Source organism: Canis lupus, chromosome 22 (genome assembly GCF_048164855.1).
Source record: "Canis lupus baileyi chromosome 22, mCanLup2.hap1, whole genome shotgun sequence".
Classification (NCBI taxonomy): domain Eukaryota; kingdom Metazoa; phylum Chordata; class Mammalia; order Carnivora; family Canidae; genus Canis; species Canis lupus.
This window is the reverse complement of record NC_132859.1, coordinates 6,255,018-6,271,031: the sequence shown is the minus strand read 5'-3', so window position 1 is coordinate 6,271,031 and position 16,014 is coordinate 6,255,018.

The window sequence follows — 16,014 nt, the reverse complement described above, 5'->3', positions numbered from 1 at the left end:
AACTCATTTTGATATCAGACTGTAAATTTCTATTTTTTTCTCTTTTCCCACCTTCACTACAATATTTTACCATCTCTTCATTTTTAAGATGCTTCCTTTTTGACTTTCCTATTTCTACAATTACAGGTCCTAGATTTATTTTCCACTTCTAGATTCCCTTCAACATACTCAACTTAATTTTGGGAGTTATACAAGATATGTTTGTGTGTGTGTGTGTGTGTGTGTGTGTGTGTGTTTTGTTTTCTCTGCCTCATTTTGTTCTACAATGGCAGAAGTTAAAACATGACCAGCATGCACCCATAACCAAGTAGTATACCATGCTGGTTCATTCTGTGAGATTCCCCATTCCCATTCTGCCCCCCCTCATTTATCTCATTTATGTTTTGGTGGTCAATGTTGGGGCCTTCTACAAGTACTGGTTTATGTAAATTTGGGACTGAGCATCTTTTAACATACAGAACTTAATATACTCAGAAACAAGAGGATAACCCTTTAGGACCCCTCAGGTAGACTACATTCTCCCTCCACTACAACTTCATCACCACCACCATCTCCCAGTACCCCCAATTTTTTTCTTCTTTTTTTTTTCTCTCTTCTTTAGGATTCCTGGCTTTTTATTTTTTACTACTTTGTTTTAAAATTTGTTTTTCATTTTAGTTGTCCTTTTGTTTTATTGCATTCTGATCTTTGTTTTCAATTTCTGGTTTCTGACCTCAGCAGAATCATGTAGGGTGAAATTTACCTAGGTCATGGTTGATATTCCTGATATAGCCTGTTCATACAGCCACTCTGCACTGAGAAAAATGACTAGAAAGAAGAACTCACCACAAAATAAAGAATCAGAAACAGTACTCTGTGCCACAGAATTAAACTTCCCTAATTTGGGGAGGGAAACAGGCATTCAGATCCAGGAGATAGAGAGGTTCCCCCCCCCCCCAAATCAATAAAAACCATTCAACAGCTTGACATTTAATCGTGAAACTTGCAAGTTCCAAAGATAAAGAGAAAATCCTTAAAGCAGCAAGAGACAAGAGATCCCTAAACTATATGGGGAGAACTATTAGATTAACAGCAGACCTCTCCACAGAGACCTGGCAGGCCAGAAAGGGCTGGCAGGATATATTCAGGGTCCTAAATGAGAAGAACCTGCAGCCAAGAATACTTTATCTAGCAAGGCTGTCATTCAGAATAGAAGGAGAGATAAAGAGCTTCCAAGATAGGCAGAAACTGAAATAACATGTGACCACCGAACCAGCTCTGCAAGAAATATTAAGGAGGACCCTGTAAAAGAAAGAGGATGCCCCAAGAAATAATCCACAAAAACAGGGACTGAATAGGTATTACGATGACACTAAATTCATATCTTTCAATAGTAACTCCAAATGTAAATGGGCTTAATGATCCCCCCAAAAGCAAGACCCATCAATTTGCTGTCTATAAGAGACTCATTTTAGACCTAAGGACACCTACAGCCTGAAAATGAAAGGTTGGAGAACTGTTTATCATTCAAATGGTCCTCAAAAGAAGGCAAGAGTAGCAATCCTCATATCAGATAAATTAAAGTTTACCCAAAGACTGTAGTAAGAGATGAAAAGGGACACTATATCATACTTAAAGGGTCTATCCAACAAGAAGAACTAACAATAATGAATATTTATTCCACTAATGTAGGAGCTGCCAAGTATATCAATCACTTAATAACCAAAGTTAAGACATACTTAGATAATAATACACTTATACTGGAAGACTTCAACATGGCACTTTCTGCAAATGACAGATATTCTAAGCACAACGTCTCCAAAGAAACAAGAGCTTTAAATGATACACTGGACCAGATGGATTTCACAGATACTTACAGAACTTTACATCCAAACACAACTGAATACACATTCTTCTCAAGTGCGTATGGAACTTTCTCCAGAATAGACCACATACTGGGTCACAAATCAGGTCTCAACTGATACCAAAAGATTGGTATTGTCCTCTGCATAATTTCAGACCATAATGCTTTGAAACTTGAACTCAGTCACAAGAAGAAATTTGGAAGAAACCCAAACACATGGAGGTTAAAGAGCATCCTGCTAAAAGATGAGAGGATCAACCAGGAAATTAGAGAAGAATTAAAAACATTCATGGAAACTAATGAAAATGAAGATACAAAGTTCAAAGACTTTGGGATACAGAAAAAGCAGTCCTAAGAGGGAAATACATTGTAATACAAACATCCCTCAAAAAATTGGAAAAAGCTCAAATACACAAGCTAACATTGCACCTAAAGGAACTGGAGAAAGAGCAGCAAAAACCTGTATCAAGCAGAAGAAGAGAGTTACTAAAGATTTGAGCAGAATTCAATGAAATAGAGACCCGAAGAACTGTAGAACAGATCAACCAGGAGTTGGTTCTTTGAAAGAATTAATAAGATAGATAAACCATTAGCCAGCCTTATTAAAAACAAAAGAGAAAAGACTCAATAAAATCACAAATGAAAGAGGAGAGATTATAACCAATACCAAAGAAACACAAATGGTTTAAAAACATATCATGGCAGCTATATGCCAATAGATTAGGCAACCTAGAAGAAATGGACGCATTTCTAGAAAATCACAAACTACCAAAACTGGAAAAGGAAGAAATAGAAAACCTGAGCAGGCCAATAACCAGGGAAGAAATTGAAGCAGCCATCAAAACCACCCAAGACACAAAAGTCCAGGGCCAGATGGCTTCCCAGGGGAATTCTATCAAACGTTTAAAGAAGAAACAATACCTATCCTACTAAAGCTGTTCTACGGAAGATAGAAAGGGACGGAATACTTCCAAACTCGTTTTATGAGGCCAGCATTACCTTAATTCTAAAACCAGATGAAGACCCCACCAAAAAGGAGACTTATAGACTAATATCCCAGATGAATACAGATGCAAAAATTCTCAATAAGGTACTAGCCAATAGGATCCAACAGTACACTAAGAAGATTATTCACCATGACCAAGTGGGATTTATTCCCAGGATGCAAGGCTGGTTCAACACTTGTAAAACAATCAATGTGGTAGATCATATCAACAAGAGAAAAAACAAGAACCATATGATCCTCTCAAGAGATGCAGAGAAAGCATTTGACAAAATACAGCATCCATTCCTGATCAAAACTCTTCAGAGTGTAGGGATAGAGGGAACATTCCTCAGCATCTTAAAAGCCATCTACTAAAAGCCAACATCAAATATCATTCTCAATCAGGAAACACTGAGAGCCTTTCCCCTAAGATCAGGAACATGACAGGGATGTCCACCCTCACCACTGCTATTCAACATAGTGCTAGAAGTCCTAGCCTCAGCAATCAGACACAAAAAGAAAGAAAAGGCATTCAAAATGGCAAAGACTAGTTCAAATTCTCCCTCTTTGCAGATGACATGATACTATACATAGAAAACCCAAAGACTCCACCCCAAGATTGCTAGAACTCATACAGCAATTTGGCAGTGTGACAGGATACAAAATCAATGCCCGTAAATCAGTGGCATTTCTATACACTAACAATGAGACTGAAGAAAGAGAAATTAAGGAGTAAATCCCATTTACAATTACCCCCAAAGCATAAGATACCTAGGAATACAGCTAACCAAAGAGGTAAAGGATCTATACACTAAAAACTACAGAACACTTCTGAAAGAAATTGAGGAAGATACAAAGAGATGGAAAAAGGTTCCATGCTCATGGATTGGAAGAATTAATATTGTGAAAATGTCAGTGCTCCCCAGGGCAACTTACACATTCAATGCAATCCCTAGTAAAATACCATGGACTTTCTTCAGAGAGTTGGAACAAATCATCTTAAGATTTGTGTGGAATCAGAAAAGACCCCAAATAGCCAGGGGAAAGTTGAAAAAGAGAACCAGATCTGGGGGCATCACAATGCCAGATTTCAAATTGTACTACAAAGCTGTGGTCATCAAGACAGTGTGGTATTGGCACAAAACCAGACACATAGATCAATGGAGCAGAATAGAGAACCCAGAAAGGGGCCCTCAACTCTATGGTCAACTAATCATCAACAAAGCAGGAAAGACTATCCACTGGAAAAGGGACAGTCTCTTCAATAAATGGTGCTGGGAAAATTGGACAGCCACATGCAGAAGAATGAAACTAGACCATTCTCTTACACCAGACACAAAGATAAACTCAAAATGGATGAAAGATCTAAATGTGAGACAAGAATCTATCAAAATCCTAGAGGAGAACTCAGGCAACACCCTCGTTGAACTTGGCCCCAGCAACTTCTTGCAAGATACATCTATGAAGGCAAGGGAAACAAAACCAAAAATGAATTATTGGGACTTCATTAAGATAAAAAGCTTCTGCACAGCAAAAGAAACAGTCAACAAAACTAAAAGAAAACTTACAGAATGGGAGAAGATATTTGCAATTGACATATCAGATAAAGGGCTAGCATCCAAGATCTATAAAGAACGTATTAAACTCAACAGCAAAGAAACAAACAATCCAATCATGAAATGGGCAAAAGACATGAACAGACATTTCACAGAGGAAAACATAGACATAGCACTGCTGGGGATTTACCCCAAAGATACAGATGCAGTGAAACGGCAGGACACCTGCACCCCGATGTTTCTAGCAGCAATGTCCACAATAGCCAAACTGTGGAAGGAGCCTCAGTGCCCATTGACAGGTGACTGGATAAGGAAGATGTGATCTCTATATACAATGGAATATTACTCAGCCATCAGAAACAATGAATACCCACCATTTGCTTTATGTGGATGGAACTGGGGGGTATTATGCTGAGTGAAGTAAGTCAGTTGGAGAAAGACAAACATTATATGGTTTCATTCAGTCAGGGAATATAAAAAATAGTGAAAGGAGAGAAAATGAGTGGGAAATATCAGTGAGGAGAGAGACTCCTAACTCTGGGAAATGAACAAGGAGTAGTAGAAGGGGAGGTGCGCGGGGGGTTGGGGCGATTGAGTGATGAGCACTCTTGATGGGATGAGTACTGGGTGTTATACTATATGTTGGCAAATCGAACTCCAATAAAAATATATATGAAAAAAATAAGTTAAAAATATAGAAGGAAATTTGTGTGTATGTCTGTGTGTATGGTGCAAATTTCCCAGCCAGTTGACCCAAGAGCAACAGAGATATCTGACTTATTCAATCGAGACCAGGCATTATGTCAAACCTACATTTTTTTTTTCAGCAGGCAATTAACAATGACAATTTCAGCAGTCCATAAACTCATACATATTTTTCATACTTTTTTTTAATGTAGAAAGAAATTAAGTATGTGCAAAGAGCAGTTTGTCTTCAGTTTACTTTCAGCACCCAAAGGATAGAAAAACTTCTATGGCTATCAAAAATGAGAACAAAGTGAATTTCATTGGAGTCCATTATATTTCTTCTTTGAGGTTTATAAAATCTATATGGAAAGCTGATCCTATGACAAATTATATTGTCATAGTTCTGATTTAATTTCCTTTCAATTCTTTTAAAATATTTTTTTAAGTTATTGTAAAAAAATTTATAACAGTGAATCTGATTCCAATTCTTTTTCACCATTTACTATACTGGCCACCAGTTCTAATGAGGGGGGGGGGAACCTCTTGGAAACCTCTTTACTGTCACAGCACATTCAACCAAAAGAACTGATATGCAAGCAAACCACAGAAGGTGCAGCTCTCCAGAAAGCTCATTTTGTTGATTGTCCACTGTCTGAATATTCTTCATAGTGATTCTAGCCGAAAGCCTCTTTTAAGCTTTTGTGAGCATGAGTGTGTAGTCTCACTAGCATGCAATTTCATATCCTTGCACAGGAAGGCTAGCTCACAGCTTGAGAAAAGTTCAAGGAGTTTAATTCCAGAAAAGCCTTACATTCTGCAGAGTAGGAAAGCACTTTTCCTTTATGGTTTTAATTCTAATTTTTATTGTTATTTTTTTGGATACTTATGAATGTGGCAGAAATGTATGCTAAGGCAGCCCAGTCAATCCTCATTTATTTATTTTGTAGATTTGGCCTCAGAACATTTCCAAAAGACAGACATTTTGTAAAAGCCACTGCTAGACAGGCTTCCTTTGTAATCTCTGACACTGGGCTCTTGGCTACTCAGTGCCTTTATCCAGCATTGATGACTGTTGACACGCTACAAGGTTAGTTGGGCCATATTCCCAAAATTGGTTGCCTTTTATGTGGTGGTATTTGAGTACTGTGACAAAACCATCAAGATTGGAAACATCGGGGTACCTGGATGGCTCAGTGGTTGAACCATCCAACTCTTGGTTTTGGCTCAGGTCATGATCTTACAGGCCCTGGGGTCGAGCCCTCCTCAGTCAGGCTCCATGCTCAGTGAGGAGTCCACTTGAAGATTCTCTTCCTCTGCCCCTCTCCTCGTTTTCACTCATGAGCTCTCTCCTTCTCTCAAATCTTTAAAAGAAGATTGGAAACATCCAAGCAAAAGTCGTGTACTCTAATTTCTATATTGGTTAATATAAGGGGAGATCTGATCATATCCCATACCATGTCTCCTAAAATCTCCAAGCTTTTTGTTCTCCTTTCTAGCTAAGTTATCCAGACATTGATTAATTTCCACAGTTTGTCCCAAAGAGAAATAGTGATCTGGAACATGATAATCAGGGTAAATATTCTCTACATACCGAGAGAAAGGTTCACATTGTAGTTTGTGTCTTAGACCAAGTTTTGTGGATATATCTCTGTAATCTATTTTTGTAGTACCTGGGGAAATTATATAAAAGAAATTATTGATTTCATCTCTAAGCTCTGTGAGTCTTCTGTTACTTTTATTGGTAATCTGTCCGGTGCTCCTGGAAACATATAAGGCATAGACTTCCAAAGCACATAACCAACATGTAAGCAAGTAAACAAATTTTGAGGTGTTCTCAAATACCCATTCCAGCATTGTTTTATGTTAGGATTACTTAACAAAGTGGTTTAAACAACAAGAATGGGTTGTCTCACAGTTCTGGAACCCAGAGCTCTGAAATCATGTGACCAAAGGCTCATGTTCCCTCTGAAGCTGCTAGGGAAGAATGTGTTCCAGCCCTCTCTCCTAGCCTCTGAGAATTCCCTGGCTTGTGGCAGCACAACTCCTGTCATCACATGGCCTTCTATGTGTGTTTCTCTCTTCAATTTTTTTTTGAATTTTCTCCTTTTTATAAGAACACCAATCCTATTGGATGAGGACCCACCCTAATGACCTTGTTTTAACTTGACTGCCTCTATAAAGACCCTATCTCCAAAAAACGTCAGAATCTCAGGCAGTGGGGTTTGGGACCCCAACATATTTTTTCTGGGAGGTAAGATTCAGTCTTTGTATTTGAAATTAATTTTGACTGGGTTAAAAAATCATATATATATAAGACTTGGTCTCATAAGGGAGATTTGGAGATTTTCAAAAATTAAGGACCTATAGTGGAAGACTTGAACTCGTCCTTTTTCAATAAATGATATAAAAAAACCCCCACTACCTTCATAAAATTATGAAGTAGACAAGATTTCAACAACATAATTAATAAAAATGATTTATAATTTACACATATGGAACTGAGTAGGAAATAATGTCATAATACACATTCCAGTACACAATGAACATTAAAAAATCTTAGCCATTAAGCAATTGCCAAATTTAAAATGATGGAAACCATGTACAGCATATTCTCTGACTATAATGGAACTGGGCTAGGATTTTTTTAAAGATTTTTTAAAAATTTATTTATTCATGAGAGACAGAGCAAGAGGCAGAGACACAGGTAGAAGGAGAAGCAGGCTCCCTACAAGGAGGCCAATGAGGGACTCCATCCCAGGCCCCCAGAATCATGCCCTGAGCCAAAGGCAGACACTCAACCGCTGAGCCACCCAGGTGTCCTGGAATTGGGCAAAAAGTTAATAACAACATGATAATTTGAAAATCCCCATCAGTTTGAAAGTAATAAATGTATTGCTAAATAACTTAGAGTTAAAAACTCATAGAAATTAGAACGTATTTTGCACTGAAAGATAATGAAAACACATACATATCCTGGCTTGTGGGATGCAGGTAAAGCTGGTCTCAGAAGGGAATTAATAACACACAATTTCTAGCGCATACATTAGAAAAGCAAAGTCAATTATCAATTAGCTAAATGATCAATCTGATGAAGCCTTCAGCTTGTATTTCACAGAGTCCCTTCTGCCTTTCACAGTCTAATCATCAAAATACCTTACAACCCTATGATCACGTCAGGCTATCACACCTGTGGACTTGTGCTCATATATACCCCTCTCCTTAGAAGACCATCCTGGCCACTACTTGTGTCCAGCCTCCATTTTTGCTTTGTAGACTTTTATCGGTAACTGTAACACTTTGATTGTTTGTGTAGAGAACATGAATCTCATTTAAGAAGTTATATTTAAAAAAATTCCTTTTTCTTTTTCCTGAGGAGCTAGGGCAATCATCTGCTGAGCAGCACAGGGGTTTGGGGTGGGGTAGAGCCTATGAAAGTGTGGACGGCCTTAAATGGACTCTCTATCTGGCTTACATGTATTAGAGGTTACCCAGGCCCTTCAAGAGTGAATTAACTTTATCTTCTCTCTTTTGAAACTCTTAATAATAAAACACCATGAAGTCACTATTATGTTCACTTCAACTGAATATTACCAATGTGTTTTATCTACCTGTAGGTTTCTCCTATCCAGTCTCTGTTTCTCTTAAAATACAAGTAAAATTCTGATTTGGGGGTGTGAAATTCTCTCTCTTTTTTTTTAAATTAGAAATATTTTAAAGATGTGTATAAGCAGTCCTAAACAATATGTTTGGATTTGCTTGTTATAGGGGCAGAATATGGAATTATGTAGTCTTTCAAGACATGATTTTCCCTCAGTTGTATGTATAGTAGCCATAGATATTGCATGAAATGTAAGCTTATTCATTTTCACCAATGTATAAAATATTCTATAATGATAATATGCCACAGTTTATTTAAGCATTATCTTGTTTTGGAGTATTTAGTTTTTTTCCCCAGGTTTTGGGAGGATTTTTTGGGGATGTTATTTTGCTATTACAAAATACGCTGTTATAAATATGCTTTTCTAGGCCTCCAGGTGCACATATATAAGTTTTTCTCAGATACACACACACACACACACACACACACACACACACACACACACAGAATTGCTGACTCATGGAAAATTTAGTGCTGTATTATTTTCAAAATAGCAGTACCAGTTTACATTCTCAAAAGCAGAGTATGACTATTCCCATTGATTTGCATCTTTTCTAGTAATTTAAGCTTCTTCATTTTTGCCAATTAAATTTGTGTAACATAGTATTTTTTTGTGGTTTTAAATGCATTTCTCTAAATACTAATGAGTTTGGTTATCTTTCTGTGCTTTAATGGTCTGAAGTGTTTTCTTTCATGAGGTATGTATTCAAGTGTTTTCCTTGTTTTTTCATTGCTTATTTTTTTCTAATTGTGCAATGCACATATATCTTTATACAGAGGCATATGCATATATAGAATTCTGAATCTTTTAAAAAAGATTTTATTTATTCATGAGAGACACAGAGAGGGGGGGAGCAGAGACACAGGCAGAGGGAGAAGCAGGCTCCATGCAGGGGGCCTGACATGGGACTCGATTCCGGGTCCCCAGGATCACGCCCTGGGCTGAAGGCGGCGCTAAACTGCTGGGCCACCTGGCCTGCCCAAATTCTGAATTTTTTTGATAAGGTAAGAGGTACCTTTGCTCAGGTGGTGTCTGGAGTAGCTGTGGTTCATCCAGGCGGAAGGCCTAGTACTTGTGTATACCAACTGGAGAAGAAATACAGACACAATTTACCTTCGCTTGGATGGGACTCCACTATATGTTTATCATCTCCCCTCACGGAGGTCTGACCTCTCTCAAATACTGTCACTACTATGTTAGGGGCAATTTTAGCCTAGTGAATATTAAAAGAAAGGTATTTCATTATAGTAGTGTATCAGGATCATTTCTCACTGGGGAGAAAGCCAAAGACTCTACTGATGCTCATGATTAGCTGAAGACGGTTATTAAAAATAGATAAAATACAGGAACTTACCTAATCAGTAAATTTTCTAAGAATAACTTGATGCAGAATCTCGAGATACATGGCACAGAATAGTCTCTGCTGGATGAACACTAGGAAATAAACACAGTCCCTGCAGACTGTTTGGATATGGCTAGATGTATATACCAACATAGGCACCCTGCTAATTCCTGTACATTAAATTAATAAATTTGGCCAGAGTCTAGAACAAAAACTAGCCTGCAGACATGACACGTGGTCATTCTTATTTATGTCCTTTTGTAGTCAATATTTCTTTTTATCTCTGGATAGTTTGAGGACTTTTTTTTTTTTTTGAGGACTTTCTTTTAAAAAACCTTTTTAGCATTTTGATTAAAATGTGATGCTGTCATCTATATTTTTATTCTCTTGGAATTTATTGAGTTTCTTTGATTATTGAGTTCACAGTTCTCTTTAAATTTGGAAAAAAAAATGTGACTCTTACATTCAAGTAATTTATCCTCTCTTCTCCTGCCCCAATGATATATCGGACTTTGGAGATAGTCCCTAACACTTGCAGATAAAGTCAAGCACTGCCACCAAGTGGTGTCTTTTGGGATTCTGGGTTCAAAATCTACGTGATGCGGTAGCAAAGTATTACTTCTGTGAACAATTGCTAGTCTATTATTGGGCCCCGATGCAAACATCTTCTGTTACAGAAGTCCAGTAGCTAATCTTAAGAGCTGAGACACCTTTTATATAATGTGAGGTGTCAGAGAGACATCCTTTTTGATAACATGGAAATTACATATATAGGACAATATCTGGAGACATAGAGGGATGGGATGAAATCATCTTGCTAGTTGTTTCCTGTTTGTTACATTTGATTTTTTCCCCACCCTTTGCCTTCTTTTTTTAAAAATTATTTCAGGTTTTTTAAATTTAATTGTTTTCTTTACTATTGGGTTATGAGATATACCTCTGGGTTTTATTGTTAGTAGTTGCTTTAGAATTTACAATATGCATCTTTGTTATCACATCTAACTTCAAATAATGTACTACTTCATGTACGTAGGAAGAACTTTCCAACTGTATGCCGCCATCTCCTCTCCTATCTTTTTTGGTTATTGTTACCATATATTTCAATGCTATATGTCATGAATGCAACACTATAGTAATCATTTTTAATTGTTGATTATCTTTTCAAGCATTTTGAAGATGAGAAAAAACATCTATATTGACCCAAATGATTATCTTTCTGTAACTCTTCATTCTTTCATATAGGTCAAAATTATCTTACTTTTCTCTTTCTGGAGACCTGTTTTTTATTATTTTCTGTAGTGCATGTTTGCTTGCAATGATTTCTCTCAGTTTTTATTTCTTGAATACATTTTTCTTTTGCTTGAATTTAAGAGAATAGTTTCGCTTTGAATAGGATTATAGTGTAATTTTTCTTCAGAAAGATGTTGATCTAGTTTTACAAATTTTATAATAAGCCTGTCAAGTTTTCCTCCAAAAAAATTTGAGATCTTAAGTCAGATTTTGTTGAATCTGTAGATCAATTTTGGAAGAACTGGTAAATTAAAATTAGTACATTTCTCAATCCATGCATGTAGTATATCTCTCAACTGATTTTAAGTCTTTTCTAATTTGTCTTGACAATGTTTTCAGTGTTGTAATCTTACAAATCTTTGGTTAATTTAATTATGGTTTTGATGTTTTACATTGCTATTATGAATGGTCTTGATGTTTTTATTTCCCATTTTTGTCATAGTGTACGGGACGATGTTTGATATTTTAATATCCGTATATTAAGACTTCATTAAATTTACTTATTAAACTGTGACTTTGTAAATTCCTTAGCAATTTCTTCTCACATGGTCATGTCATCTTCCAAGAGAGGCAGTTTATTCCTTCATTTTCAATATGTATGATTTTGATTTTTCTCCTGCCTTACTGCTTTGGCTAAGACCTCCAATGTTAAGGTGGTGAGAGTGAATATCTTAATTTTTCCCCCTGATTTTAGGAATAAAGTATTTCGTATTTCACTATTAAATATGAGAATATATTATGTCTGAGTTTTGCATAGATACTCTTCTTTAAAAAGACATTTTTTTAAAAAGTATTTATTTGAGAGAGCACAAGCAGGGTGAGCTGCTGAGAGAGAGGCGGGCTTCCCACTGAGCAGGGAGCCCAATGTGGATGCTTGATCCTAGGACCCCGAGATCATGACCTGACCTGAAGGCAGATGCTTAACTGACTGAGCCATCCAAGTGCCTTTCAGAGATACCCTTGAGGAAGTTCTTTTCTATTGCTTGTTTGGTGAGATTCATTATTATTACTATGATTATCATTATTACTGCATGTTGAATTATTTCAACTGCTTTTTCTGTAATTTATTATTATTATATTTTCCTCCATTAGTATGGTTTTCAAATGCTAAGCCGACATGTATAACCAAAATGAATCCCATTTGTGATCTCTCTCTCTCTCTCTCTCTCTCACACACACACACACACACACACACATACACATAGTAGTTTGTCCTATTTTTTGTCCTATTTGCTAACCTTGTGTTTGGAATTGCAGTATTCACTCATGAGAAATTTTCATCTGTTAATTTCTTCCTTCCTTCTTCACTTCCTTTCTCTTCTTTTTTTCCTCTTTTCTTTTACTTCCCTTTTCTTTCTTTCTTTCTTTCTTTTTTTTTTTTTTTTTCACCTGCACCTGGCATTGAGGCCAATTTACCTGGCTTCATAAAAATGTTTTGTGGATCAATCAGTTAAGCATCTGCCTTCAGCTCAATTCATGGTCCCAGGGGCCTGGGATTGAGCCCTGCATCTGGCTCCCTACTCAGTGAGAAGTCTGCTTCTCTTTCTCCCTCTGCCCGCCTCACCACTGCTGATATGTATGCTTTCTCTCTCAAATAAATAAATAAAAATATTTTTTAAAAAAGATTTGTGATGCACTCTATATTTTTTTCTCTTCTCTGGAAAGTTTGTGTAAGACTGATATTCTTTCTTCTTAGAATGTTTTGAAGACTTCAACAGTGAACCTATCTTGCCTATGGTTTTCATTGTTGGTAGTTTTTTTTTTTTTTTAATAGAGCTTAAATTTCTTTTATAGTTCTATTGACATCCAGATTTGAATTTATTCTTGGATGACTTTCTTAACTTTTTTCAAAGAATTTATCCATATCATCCGAGATTTTAAATTTATTGACATAATGTTGTTTATAATATTTTATCTTTTCAAATGCCAGTAGATTTTGTAGTGATGCCTTCTTTCTTATTTCTGTTATGTTTTCTTGATGGGCCATTGAAGGATTTACCACTTTATGCCATTTGCAAAGATGTTAGGACTTTTTGTTGATCTTTATTTCATATTTATTTTTATTAATTAATGCTCTTTATTAATAATTTTCTCTGCACACTTTAAGTTTTATTTACTGTTTATAATTTCTTGCAGTGGGTGATTGGATCATTGATTTTCATCTTGAGCGATACTACCAAAGGAACACTTTAAACATATATCATACATTTAGATGTGCAGAATCAACTAAACAACTTTTCAACTTTTTAAAGTTTGACAGCAATGTGGATTAATGAGGAATTCTTTCATGATAATAGATTTTGTTTCTTTGCCAAGTGATTTATAGATCTCATGATGAATATAGAAGTGATTTAATAATTACAAGAGTATAATGTTAACATCTTTCAGTTTCCTGTACAAAAAATAATTGTAGCACAATGTAAGGTAACAATACTACTGACCTTCATTAGGAAGATAGATCATCAGTCTTTAGTTAGGGAAAAATACATGATGTATGAATAATGGCAATGGCTTTGACACAAGCTTGGACAATAATTCAAATGAGACAAAGCAGTGAAAACTGTTTATTAAATGGAAATTTGACAAAGAAATTCTTGGTATTATATTTTGCAGATACGAATACTATATGGTGTTCATACTAGTAACCAATTTTATTTAAAGTAAAAACAACATGTTTGCTAGAAGTTGCTGAAGAAATAAGCATTCTCCTATACCTTTACTGTTCAACTATTTTTATATAGTATTTGTTGTAAAAACAGTCCTTTCATTCTACTCTGAGGAAGTTGTCACACTGATGAAACACAATAAAAACTTTGTTTTTTAGATATTTTGTTATCTAAAAAAGCCTGTTAGATACAGACGACACTTATAAAAATCTCAGAGGGATTATGCTGAGTATAAGAAGGCAATCTAATTTAACTACATGTCAAAAATCCCCACACTATTTAAGGCATAAACTATATTTTACAACTAACAGTATAAAATTTATAATGCCTGTCATTTAATAAAAAATGAGAAGGTATTTAAAGCAGAAAAATATGACTCAAATCAGAAGAAAAATTATATAATTGACCTATTGGATATCATGACAGATGGTATAACTAATAGACAAGGACTTTAAAACAGCTATCATAAATATGTCCCATATGTTCAAGAAGTTAGAGAAAAATACGAGCATGATGAAAAAAGAGGTGGAAAAAGCATACAAAAACATATTTAAAAACTCAAGTGGAAGGTCTCAGGTTGAAAATTATAGCATCTATAATTTAAAATATATAGATAAGATTAACAGCAGATTAAGAGAAGATCCATAACCTTGAAAATATGGAAACATAAATACCCAAAATGAAACAGACAAAATTAATAGGAAAAATGAAGAAAGAGTTAGTGACTTCAGGAGTAATATCAAACTGTTTATGTAAATGTAATTGAATTCCCAAAAGTGGAAGTGGAAAGAGGGATCAGAAGAAAATATTTAGAGAAAAAATGTTGAAAATCTTCTCAAATGTGAAAAATAAGACTTCACAGATCCAAAAAGCTCACAGACTCAAATTTGAATGTAAAGAACATTGCAGCAAGCTATATCAAGATCACTTCCAGGAAATCAGCGGAACAGAGTAAATCTTTAAAACACAGAGAAAAGGGCTCATGAGGGAGATACAAAGATAAGAGTGAATGCAGACTGGTCATCTGAAAATATGAAAGGAAAAGATGATGTAATGGCATTACTAAAAAACTGAATGGGAACAAAAACTGTCGATGTAGACTTCGTCACGGAGGAAAACAATTATTTTAAAATTAAGACAAAATATCAAAGTAAAGATATTTTCCAAATAAAATGAGAGAGAATTTATAGCCAACAAATCTGCACTATAAAAATTGTTAAAGGCAGTTCTTCAGATAGAAGAAATGTCCTAGCAAATGGAAATTAGGATCTACATGAAGGACCGAAGACTCCTGGAAATGGGAAATATGTGTATAAATTAAAAATATTTCTTCCTATTTATAATCCAACGAAAAGGCAATTGACTATAAAAGCAAATTGGATTTAAAACATATTTAGAAGTAAGATATATGGCAAGTTTGGCACAGTGTATGATGGGGAATAATGGAAGCAGGTTATTGTGTTGTTCTTACACAGCTTCTGAGGTGGTGTAATATTGTTTGAAAGGTGAGTATGCCTACAGCATACAGTAAAATATAAAACAGAGATATAGCTATTAATGGAGGTAAAAATGGAGTCATTGAAAAAAAACTTCTGTAATCTGAGAGAGATGACAAATGGAAATATTTAGCAAGATGACAGATTTGAACTCAATCACATCAGTAACTAGTGGGAACCCTAATGAAGCATAAATTTAAAACACTAGATTGGTTTTATTAGTATCAGACAATGTTGATTTCACATTTAAAAAATTACCACAAATACAGAAAGACATTTTATGATGCTAAAAGGATTAATCCTTTAAGAGGGCATGACAATCATAAATATTTTTTTCACTTAAGAGAGCTTCCAAATGGAAGAAAGGAAAAATAATACAACTAGGAAATATCAGAAAGGGAGACAGAACATGAAGACTCCTAACTGGGAAACGAACTAGGGGTGGTGGAAGGGGAGGAGGGCGGGGGCTGGGGGTGAATGGGTGACAGGC